Source organism: Cynoglossus semilaevis, chromosome 8 (assembly GCF_000523025.1).
Source record: "Cynoglossus semilaevis isolate Cse_v1.0 chromosome 8, Cse_v1.0, whole genome shotgun sequence".
NCBI lineage: Eukaryota > Metazoa > Chordata > Actinopteri > Pleuronectiformes > Cynoglossidae > Cynoglossus > Cynoglossus semilaevis.
In genome coordinates this window covers 18,687,524-18,699,058 of record NC_024314.1, presented here as the reverse complement: position 1 = coordinate 18,699,058, position 11,535 = coordinate 18,687,524, and the positions used below count along the sequence as shown (strand labels likewise).

The window sequence follows — 11,535 nt, the reverse complement described above, 5'->3', positions numbered from 1 at the left end:
CTTGTCCTCTTTCTTTGTTTCTCACTAGTCCTTTGTGTTCTTGGGGTTAGTTCTGTTGAACTGCTTAGTATGTTCCCCTCTTCTTCCTGTATTAACGAACCCAGGATTGACATTGGTGACCTGCTACGGTCCCGTTCTGTCCTCTTTCTTCAACTGAATAGTATGTTCCCCTCTTCTTCCTGTATTAACAAATCCAGGATTGACATTGGTGACCTGCTACGGTCCCGTTCTGCCCTCTTTCTCTCCCTCTCCATCAATTCTTCAGAATCTGTCTGTATGGCTACAGTCTTACGTTGGAATGTAATTTGGTTTTCCATTTCCGTTTGGATTTGTTGGTTTTGTGGACGTGTATCCGTGTTACTTTGTGTTTCTTGGAGTTCAGTGAGTATGGTTTCAGCCCGCTCAATGATTTCCTGTTTCATCCGTGGTAAGTTTTTCCTTGTCCATTTCACTGCGATATGGAATGGCTCCCGCCAGTTCCTCGGAAAATCTCTTGCAAGAGTCATTCGATGCTTCTCCAGTTCTTCAGCAAAGTGGTCCCTCAAAATAACTAGAGTTGTATAACCCCAGTTCTTTGCATTGCCCATTATTTTCTCTGTAGTGGATGCATTCAAATTACCGTGGGCCTTAGCTTCTGGGTTACAACACCTTTGGTTGCGGGAGCGACCTCTTTTCCCGCAATGGACCGTTGTCCATCCCTCTGTTCGGGGTTTAATTCCAAATCTGGCTTGTTTTTGGTTGCGGGAGCGACCTCTTCTCCCGTAATGGACCGCTGTCCAGTCCTCCGTACGGGGCTCCATTCCAAATGTTCTTCTTAGCTTGTCCCCAAGCAAATCAAAGAGAAAAAAAGAAAAAAAGCAATCAAAAAAACCAAAAATGTAAAGTTAAACTAAAATCAAAAAATAAAAAATTGCTAGTTCAAAAACTGTTTTTTTGTATTTTTTCTTTTTTAAGATTATTTCAAAAAATGTGTGCCAATCGCGACGTTTCGACGTTGTTTTTCGTCTTCCTCAGGCTGTGGCACTTATAAACTCAAATTCGGCGTATGTCAATCCGCTTCTGCCGGAGGCATGTTTCCTCTTCGACGGCGAGATCCCAACTAAAAAAGACGCTGCTCAACGGTCTGCCTTATATAAGAGGGTGTTGCGCAACACCCTCCGTAAGTAGGTCAACCGTCTTTTCACTGTTCGTCTTTTCACTGTGTTCGTCTATGTGAATTAAGCTCGAACAGTCCCCTTCCTATACAATCAAATAAATTTTAAATAAAAATACTATAAAATAGAATAAAACTGAGGCGAGCTTGGTAAAATAAAAAAAATAAAAATATAAAATAATTCTTAAAAAATAAAAAATAATAATACCACTAAATAAAGCTAATTACAAAACAAAAATTGGGGTGGGGATAGGGTTAGGGTTAGGGTTAGGGCCAGGGGTAACATACAAATACACCTATAAGGGTTAGGGTTAGGGTTAGGGTCTGGGGTAACACACACACACACACACCTATGGTTAGGGTTAGGGTTAGGGTCAGGGGTCAGGGTTAGAGGGTTAGGGTTAGGGGTAACATACAAACACACATATAAGGGTTAGGGTTAGGGTTAGGGTTAGGGTCAGGGGTAACACACACACACACACATGGTTAGGGTTAGGGCCAGGGGTAACATACAAACACACACAAGGGTTAGGGTTAGGGGTAACATACACACACACACAACCACACACATGGTTAGGGTTAGGGCCAGGGGTCAAAATTAGGGTTAGGGCCGGGGTTGGGAATAAAAACTAAAAAATGAAAAATGAAGGGTATAATGTGAACGACTGTGTTCTTAATGATGACCTCAAGATTTTTATCTTTTTCAAATTAAGTTTTGTTAAATTTTTACATTTAAAGGTTAGGAGTGACATTGGCTTCGTCCTCATCCTCCTTAATATTTATAATAATGAAGATCATCATAGTACTCCTGTCTGTTGTAGTCATACTCTTCATAATGGTCAGAGACTTCATAGTTGTCATCGTGGTCATAACGGTCATCATGGTCATAATGATCACGTCGGCCATAACGATCAAACTGATCAAAATAGTAATCTCGATCCGAATAATGGCCATCCTGGTCAAAATGGTCATATTGTTGACTCTGGTCATAATTGACATAATATCCTTGATCTTCCAACTCTTGCCAATGAGCCTCAAATTGTGAATGATGTTGTTGTGGCTTCATATTATGGTAAGTCTCTTTCTTGTTGTATTTTGGAAGTGTGTGAGTGTCTCTCCTTGATTTCCTTTTTGGTTTAAAGCTTGGTCTTTTAGGTCGAGTCCCTGATGGATAATTTTGTTCTTTTTCTTTTTCCAGTGAATTTAACTTCTTTTCCTCTAAATCTGGAGATGGATCCCTTCCTGGATTCGGGTAAGTATTCTTGTTTAGTTCTGATTTAGGTGTTGGTGTTGTAGTCTGTGTCCCTGCCGAGTAATACCATTTCTTCCTCTTTTCCAGCAAATTGTCTTCCTTTCTCTCTGAATTTAGTCGTGGGTAATTTTCCGGATGTGGGTGAGTAATGTGATTTGGCTTCTCTGATGTACTCTCTTCTCTTGACTCTTCCAATGGGTCTTCTTCCACTGTTCCTGTTGGATAACTTTGTTCTTTTGTTTTTTCCGGTGAGTCTTCATCTTCCGTTTCTTTTAGTGAGTCTTCCTCATCAGTCCCTGAATCCGATACTGGAGTAGACTCTGAGGATTGATTTGTTTTTGTTGAATCCCTTTGTTCTCTTGTCTTCTCCAGTGGATCATTTTCCTCCTCTGACTCTGAATTTGGAAAGCGAATAATCTTTTGTTTTGATTCCAATTCTTTTGATTTAGGGTTTGTGCCCATTGGATGGTTTTGTTTTCCTGTCCTTTCCAATGAGTTTTCTCCTTGTGTCTTATCTTTGTCTTCCCTTCCTTTTTCTCTCAAAAATTCCCCTTCTGTTTCTGAATTTGAGAGTGAGTTGTCTTCTGGAGGTGAGTATATTTTTCTTATTTGTCTTGGCATAAGTGTAGGCATTTTGGGTTGGGTTCCAATTGTTTTACTTTCTATTTGTCTTGGTCTTAGTTGTGGCCTTTGGGTTTCTGGTGTCTTCCTCTGTTCTTTCATCTGGCTCTTGGTGTTTTTTTCTTCTGTCCTGTGTTTAAGGTTAGTTTGAATAACAGTTTCTATTTCCTCTTGTAATGTAGGCATGGATTGTGTTGGTTGTTGTGTGTTTCCTTTTTCGGTTTGTGAGGATTGTGATGGTGGCCGGTTTTGTTGATTACCCCTATTGGTTTGTTGTTTTTGTTGTTGTCTTTTGGTGTTTTCCTGTGTTTGTTTGCAGTTAATAATGGTATTTTCGGCCTGATTAATCACATTCTGCTTGATTTTAGGTAAGTTTTTATGTGCCCAATTGGTTGCCACTTCAAATGATTCCTTCCAGTTTTTGGGTAATTCCTGGGTCCACATTGTCCTCTGTTTTTGAAGTTCCGTCTTGTAATGGTCTTCCAGGATTGTCAAAGTATTTTGTCCCCAGTTCTTGGCATTGTCTACGATCCTTTGTAATGTGGTTGGATTAGGTAATGCAGGTTTTATCATTGTGGCTAAATGTTCCACCATCTTTGAGATTGTTAAAGGACTCTCGGGATCATCCAGTTTTGTGTTGGCCTTTTGTAGATGATGTAGTGTTCTGATTAAGGCGTATAATTTGCGTGTTGTTTGGCCAAATCCATAATCTTGTGGTTGTTGTTGGTTTTGTTTAGGTTTCTTTCTTGTTTTCTGTTGTTGAAAGGTTCTTTCAGGTAAGTATGAGATACTGGGACGGGGCCGAGGACGGGATGAATAAACCCTAGGAGGCCCAGGCGAGTTAGGAAAAGGGGTGGGGTAAAAATACCGTCCTCCCCTAGTGGGAGGAATCGGAAAAGCACGCTCCACCCTAGGGTCATCCCTGGTGCCCCGGTCCTTTGATCTCTCCTTATTGTTTTTACCGTGGGCCTTAGCTTCTGGGTTACAACACCTTTGGTTGCGGGAGCGACCTCTTTTCCCGCAATGGACCGTTGTCCATCCCTCTGTTCGGGGTTTAATTCCAAATCTGGCTTGTTTTTGGTTGCGGGAGCGACCTCTTCTCCCGTAATGGACCGCTGTCCAGTCCTCCGTACGGGGCTCCATTCCAAATGTTCTTCTTAGCTTGTCCCCAAGCAAATCAAAGAGAAAAAAAGAAAAAAAGCAATCAAAAAAACCAAAAATGTAAAGTTAAACTAAAATCAAAAAATAAAAAATTGCTAGTTCAAAAACTGTTTTTTTGTATTTTTTCTTTTTTAAGATTATTTCAAAAAATGTGTGCCAATCGCGACGTTTCGACGTTGTTTTTCGTCTTCCTCAGGCTGTGGCACTTATAAACTCAAATTCGGCGTATGTCAATCCGCTTCTGCCGGAGGCATGTTTCCTCTTCGACGGCGAGATCCCAACTAAAAAAGACGCTGCTCAACGGTCTGCCTTATATAAGAGGGTGTTGCGCAACACCCTCCGTAAGTAGGTCAACCGTCTTTTCACTGTTCGTCTTTTCACTGTGTTCGTCTATGTGAATTAAGCTCGAACAGTCCCCTTCCTATACAATCAAATAAATTTTAAATAAAAATACTATAAAATAGAATAAAACTGAGGCGAGCTTGGTAAAATAAAAAAAATAAAAATATAAAATAATTCTTAAAAAATAAAAAATAATAATACCACTAAATAAAGCTAATTACAAAACAAAAATTGGGGTGGGGATAGGGTTAGGGTTAGGGTTAGGGCCAGGGGTAACATACAAATACACCTATAAGGGTTAGGGTTAGGGTTAGGGTCTGGGGTAACACACACACACACACACCTATGGTTAGGGTTAGGGTTAGGGTCAGGGGTCAGGGTTAGAGGGTTAGGGTTAGGGGTAACATACAAACACACATATAAGGGTTAGGGTTAGGGTTAGGGTTAGGGTCAGGGGTAACACACACACACACACATGGTTAGGGTTAGGGCCAGGGGTAACATACAAACACACACAAGGGTTAGGGTTAGGGGTAACATACACACACACACAACCACACACATGGTTAGGGTTAGGGCCAGGGGTCAAAATTAGGGTTAGGGCCGGGGTTGGGAATAAAAACTAAAAAATGAAAAATGAAGGGTATAATGTGAACGACTGTGTTCTTAATGATGACCTCAAGATTTTTATCTTTTTCAAATTAAGTTTTGTTAAATTTTTACATTTAAAGGTTAGGAGTGACATTGGCTTCGTCCTCATCCTCCTTAATATTTATAATAATGAAGATCATCATAGTACTCCTGTCTGTTGTAGTCATACTCTTCATAATGGTCAGAGACTTCATAGTTGTCATCGTGGTCATAACGGTCATCATGGTCATAATGATCACGTCGGCCATAACGATCAAACTGATCAAAATAGTAATCTCGATCCGAATAATGGCCATCCTGGTCAAAATGGTCATATTGTTGACTCTGGTCATAATTGACATAATATCCTTGATCTTCCAACTCTTGCCAATGAGCCTCAAATTGTGAATGATGTTGTTGTGGCTTCATATTATGGTAAGTCTCTTTCTTGTTGTATTTTGGAAGTGTGTGAGTGTCTCTCCTTGATTTCCTTTTTGGTTTAAAGCTTGGTCTTTTAGGTCGAGTCCCTGATGGATAATTTTGTTCTTTTTCTTTTTCCAGTGAATTTAACTTCTTTTCCTCTAAATCTGGAGATGGATCCCTTCCTGGATTCGGGTAAGTATTCTTGTTTAGTTCTGATTTAGGTGTTGGTGTTGTAGTCTGTGTCCCTGCCGAGTAATACCATTTCTTCCTCTTTTCCAGCAAATTGTCTTCCTTTCTCTCTGAATTTAGTCGTGGGTAATTTTCCGGATGTGGGTGAGTAATGTGATTTGGCTTCTCTGATGTACTCTCTTCTCTTGACTCTTCCAATGGGTCTTCTTCCACTGTTCCTGTTGGATAACTTTGTTCTTTTGTTTTTTCCGGTGAGTCTTCATCTTCCGTTTCTTTTAGTGAGTCTTCCTCATCAGTCCCTGAATCCGATACTGGAGTAGACTCTGAGGATTGATTTGTTTTTGTTGAATCCCTTTGTTCTCTTGTCTTCTCCAGTGGATCATTTTCCTCCTCTGACTCTGAATTTGGAAAGCGAATAATCTTTTGTTTTGATTCCAATTCTTTTGATTTAGGGTTTGTGCCCATTGGATGGTTTTGTTTTCCTGTCCTTTCCAATGAGTTTTCTCCTTGTGTCTTATCTTTGTCTTCCCTTCCTTTTTCTCTCAAAAATTCCCCTTCTGTTTCTGAATTTGAGAGTGAGTTGTCTTCTGGAGGTGAGTATATTTTTCTTATTTGTCTTGGCATAAGTGTAGGCATTTTGGGTTGGGTTCCAATTGTTTTACTTTCTATTTGTCTTGGTCTTAGTTGTGGCCTTTGGGTTTCTGGTGTCTTCCTCTGTTCTTTCATCTGGCTCTTGGTGTTTTTTTCTTCTGTCCTGTGTTTAAGGTTAGTTTGAATAACAGTTTCTATTTCCTCTTGTAATGTAGGCATGGATTGTGTTGGTTGTTGTGTGTTTCCTTTTTCGGTTTGTGAGGATTGTGATGGTGGCCGGTTTTGTTGATTACCCCTATTGGTTTGTTGTTTTTTTTGTTGTCTTTTGGTGTTTTCCTGTGTTTGTTTGCAGTTAATAATGGTATTTTCGGCCTGATTAATCACATTCTGCTTGATTTTAGGTAAGTTTTTATGTGCCCAATTGGTTGCCACTTCAAATGATTCCTTCCAGTTTTTGGGTAATTCCTGGGTCCACATTGTCCTCTGTTTTTGAAGTTCCGTCTTGTAATGGTCTTCCAGGATTGTCAAAGTATTTTGTCCCCAGTTCTTGGCATTGTCTACGATCCTTTGTAATGTGGTTGGATTAGGTAATGCAGGTTTTATCATTGTGGCTAAATGTTCCACCATCTTTGAGATTGTTAAAGGACTCTCGGGATCATCCAGTTTTGTGTTGGCCTTTTGTAGATGATGTAGTGTTCTGATTAAGGCGTATAATTTGCGTGTTGTTTGGCCAAATCCATAATCTTGTGGTTGTTGTTGGTTTTGTTTAGGTTTCTTTCTGGTTTTCTGTTGTTGAAAGGTTCTTTCAGGTAAGTATGAGATACTGGGACGGGGCCGAGGACGGGATGAATAAACCCTAGGAGGCCTAGGCGAGTTAGGAAAAGGGGGGGGGAAAAAAAAACCCCGGGGGGGCTATGAGATACTGGGACGGGGCCGAGGACGGGATGAATAAACCCTAGGAGGCCCAGGCGAGTTAGGAAAAGGGGTGGGGTAAAAATACCGTCCTCCCCTAGTGGGAGGAATCGGAAAAGCACGCTCCACCCTAGGGTCATCCCTGGTGCCCCGGTCCTTTGATCTCTCCTTATTGTTTTTACCGTGGGCCTTAGCTTCTGGGTTACAACACCTTTGGTTGCGGGAGCGACCTCTTTTCCCGCAATGGACCGTTGTCCATCCCTCTGTTCGGGGTTTAATTCCAAATCTGGCTTGTTTTTGGTTGCGGGAGCGACCTCTTCTCCCGTAATGGACCGCTGTCCAGTCCTCCGTACGGGGCTCCATTCCAAATGTTCTTCTTAGCTTGTCCCCAAGCAAATCAAAGAGAAAAAAAGAAAAAAAGCAATCAAAAAAACCAAAAATGTAAAGTTAAACTAAAATCAAAAAATAAAAAATTGCTAGTTCAAAAACTGTTTTTTTGTATTTTTTCTTTTTTAAGATTATTTCAAAAAATGTGTGCCAATCGCGACGTTTCGACGTTGTTTTTCGTCTTCCTCAGGCTGTGGCACTTATAAACTCAAATTCGGCGTATGTCAATCCGCTTCTGCCGGAGGCATGTTTCCTCTTCGACGGCGAGATCCCAACTAAAAAAGACGCTGCTCAACGGTCTGCCTTATATAAGAGGGTGTTGCGCAACACCCTCCGTAAGTAGGTCAACCGTCTTTTCACTGTTCGTCTTTTCACTGTGTTCGTCTATGTGAATTAAGCTCGAACAGTCCCCTTCCTATACAATCAAATAAATTTTAAATAAAAATACTATAAAATAGAATAAAACTGAGGCGAGCTTGGTAAAATAAAAAAAATAAAAATATAAAATAATTCTTAAAAAATAAAAAATAATAATACCACTAAATAAAGCTAATTACAAAACAAAAATTGGGGTGGGGATAGGGTTAGGGTTAGGGTTAGGGCCAGGGGTAACATACAAATACACCTATAAGGGTTAGGGTTAGGGTTAGGGTCTGGGGTAACACACACACACACACACCTATGGTTAGGGTTAGGGTTAGGGTCAGGGGTCAGGGTTAGAGGGTTAGGGTTAGGGGTAACATACAAACACACATATAAGGGTTAGGGTTAGGGTTAGGGTTAGGGTCAGGGGTAACACACACACACACACATGGTTAGGGTTAGGGCCAGGGGTAACATACAAACACACACAAGGGTTAGGGTTAGGGGTAACATACACACACACACAACCACACACATGGTTAGGGTTAGGGCCAGGGGTCAAAATTAGGGTTAGGGCCGGGGTTGGGAATAAAAACTAAAAAATGAAAAATGAAGGGTATAATGTGAACGACTGTGTTCTTAATGATGACCTCAAGATTTTTATCTTTTTCAAATTAAGTTTTGTTAAATTTTTACATTTAAAGGTTAGGAGTGACATTGGCTTCGTCCTCATCCTCCTTAATATTTATAATAATGAAGATCATCATAGTACTCCTGTCTGTTGTAGTCATACTCTTCATAATGGTCAGAGACTTCATAGTTGTCATCGTGGTCATAACGGTCATCATGGTCATAATGATCACGTCGGCCATAACGATCAAACTGATCAAAATAGTAATCTCGATCCGAATAATGGCCATCCTGGTCAAAATGGTCATATTGTTGACTCTGGTCATAATTGACATAATATCCTTGATCTTCCAACTCTTGCCAATGAGCCTCAAATTGTGAATGATGTTGTTGTGGCTTCATATTATGGTAAGTCTCTTTCTTGTTGTATTTTGGAAGTGTGTGAGTGTCTCTCCTTGATTTCCTTTTTGGTTTAAAGCTTGGTCTTTTAGGTCGAGTCCCTGATGGATAATTTTGTTCTTTTTCTTTTTCCAGTGAATTTAACTTCTTTTCCTCTAAATCTGGAGATGGATCCCTTCCTGGATTCGGGTAAGTATTCTTGTTTAGTTCTGATTTAGGTGTTGGTGTTGTAGTCTGTGTCCCTGCCGAGTAATACCATTTCTTCCTCTTTTCCAGCAAATTGTCTTCCTTTCTCTCTGAATTTAGTCGTGGGTAATTTTCCGGATGTGGGTGAGTAATGTGATTTGGCTTCTCTGATGTACTCTCTTCTCTTGACTCTTCCAATGGGTCTTCTTCCACTGTTCCTGTTGGATAACTTTGTTCTTTTGTTTTTTCCGGTGAGTCTTCATCTTCCGTTTCTTTTAGTGAGTCTTCCTCATCAGTCCCTGAATCCGATACTGGAGTAGACTCTGAGGATTGATTTGTTTTTGTTGAATCCCTTTGTTCTCTTGTCTTCTCCAGTGGATCATTTTCCTCCTCTGACTCTGAATTTGGAAAGCGAATAATCTTTTGTTTTGATTCCAATTCTTTTGATTTAGGGTTTGTGCCCATTGGATGGTTTTGTTTTCCTGTCCTTTCCAATGAGTTTTCTCCTTGTGTCTTATCTTTGTCTTCCCTTCCTTTTTCTCTCAAAAATTCCCCTTCTGTTTCTGAATTTGAGAGTGAGTTGTCTTCTGGAGGTGAGTATATTTTTCTTATTTGTCTTGGCATAAGTGTAGGCATTTTGGGTTGGGTTCCAATTGTTTTACTTTCTATTTGTCTTGGTCTTAGTTGTGGCCTTTGGGTTTCTGGTGTCTTCCTCTGTTCTTTCATCTGGCTCTTGGTGTTTTTTTCTTCTGTCCTGTGTTTAAGGTTAGTTTGAATAACAGTTTCTATTTCCTCTTGTAATGTAGGCATGGATTGTGTTGGTTGTTGTGTGTTTCCTTTTTCGGTTTGTGAGGATTGTGATGGTGGCCGGTTTTGTTGATTACCCCTATTGGTTTGTTGTTTTTGTTGTTGTCTTTTGGTGTTTTCCTGTGTTTGTTTGCAGTTAATAATGGTATTTTCGGCCTGATTAATCACATTCTGCTTGATTTTAGGTAAGTTTTTATGTGCCCAATTGGTTGCCACTTCAAATGATTCCTTCCAGTTTTTGGGTAATTCCTGGGTCCACATTGTCCTCTGTTTTTGAAGTTCCGTCTTGTAATGGTCTTCCAGGATTGTCAAAGTATTTTGTCCCCAGTTCTTGGCATTGTCTACGATCCTTTGTAATGTGGTTGGATTAGGTAATGCAGGTTTTATCATTGTGGCTAAATGTTCCACCATCTTTGAGATTGTTAAAGGACTCTCGGGATCATCCAGTTTTGTGTTGGCCTTTTGTAGATGATGTAGTGTTCTGATTAAGGCGTATAATTTGCGTGTTGTTTGGCCAAATCCATAATCTTGTGGTTGTTGTTGGTTTTGTTTAGGTTTCTTTCTTGTTTTCTGTTGTTGAAAGGTTCTTTCAGGTAAGTATGAGATACTGGGACGGGGCCGAGGACGGGATGAATAAACCCTAGGAGGCCCAGGCGAGTTAGGAAAAGGGGTGGGGTAAAAATACCGTCCTCCCCTAGTGGGAGGAATCGGAAAAGCACGCTCCACCCTAGGGTCATCCCTGGTGCCCCGGTCCTTAGATCTCTCCTTATTGTTCTTACCGTGGGCCTTAGCTTCTGGGTTACAACACCTTTGGTTGCGGGAGCGACCTCTTTTCCCGCAATGGACCGTTGTCCATCCCTCTGTTTGGGGTTTAATTCCAAATCTAGCTTGTTTTTGGTTGCGGGAGCGACCTCTTCTCCCGTAATGGACCGCTGTCCAGTCCTCCGTACGGGGCTCCATTCCAAATGTTCTTCTTAGCTTGTCCCCAAGCAAATCAAAGAAAAAAAGCAATCAAAAAAAACCAAAATGTAAAGTAAAACTAAAATCAAAAAATAAAAAATTGCTATTTCAAAAACTGTTTTTTTGTATTTTTTCTTTTTTAAGATTATTTCAAAAAATGTGTGCCAATCGCGACGTTTCGACGTTATTTTTCGTCTTCCTCAGGCTGTGGCACTTAGAAACTCAAATTCGGCGTATGTCAATCCGCTTCTGCCGGAGGCATGTTTCCTCTTCGACGGCGAGATCCCAACTGAAAAAAGACGCTGCTCAACGGTCTGCCTTATATAAGAGGGTGTTGCGCAACACCCTCCGTAAGTAGGTCAACCGTCTTTTCACTGTTCGTCTTTTCACTGTGTTCGTCTATGTGATTTAAGCTCGAACAGTCCCCTTCCCATACAATCAAATAAATTTTAAATAAAAATACTATAAAACAGAATAAAACTGAGGCGAACTTGGTAAAATGAAAAAAATAAAAATATAAAATAATTCT

The 11,535-nt window shown here is 40.5% G+C and overlaps 2 long non-coding RNA genes across 2 annotated transcripts; both read left to right on the top strand.

The window, feature by feature from the left end:
- Positions 1-1,094: 1,094 nt before the first annotated feature.
- On the top strand, positions 1,095-4,231 carry LOC112487333 (uncharacterized). Its single transcript, XR_003050347.1, has 2 exons — positions 1,095-1,560; positions 3,868-4,231. It is a non-coding gene; the product is annotated as an uncharacterized LOC112487333 (long non-coding RNA).
- A 3,052-nt stretch (positions 4,232-7,283) lies between these two features.
- LOC112487332 (uncharacterized) lies at positions 7,284-11,047 on the top strand. Its single transcript, XR_003050346.1, has 2 exons — positions 7,284-8,397; positions 10,705-11,047. It is a non-coding gene; the product is annotated as an uncharacterized LOC112487332 (long non-coding RNA).
- Positions 11,048-11,535: the final 488 nt, after the last annotated feature.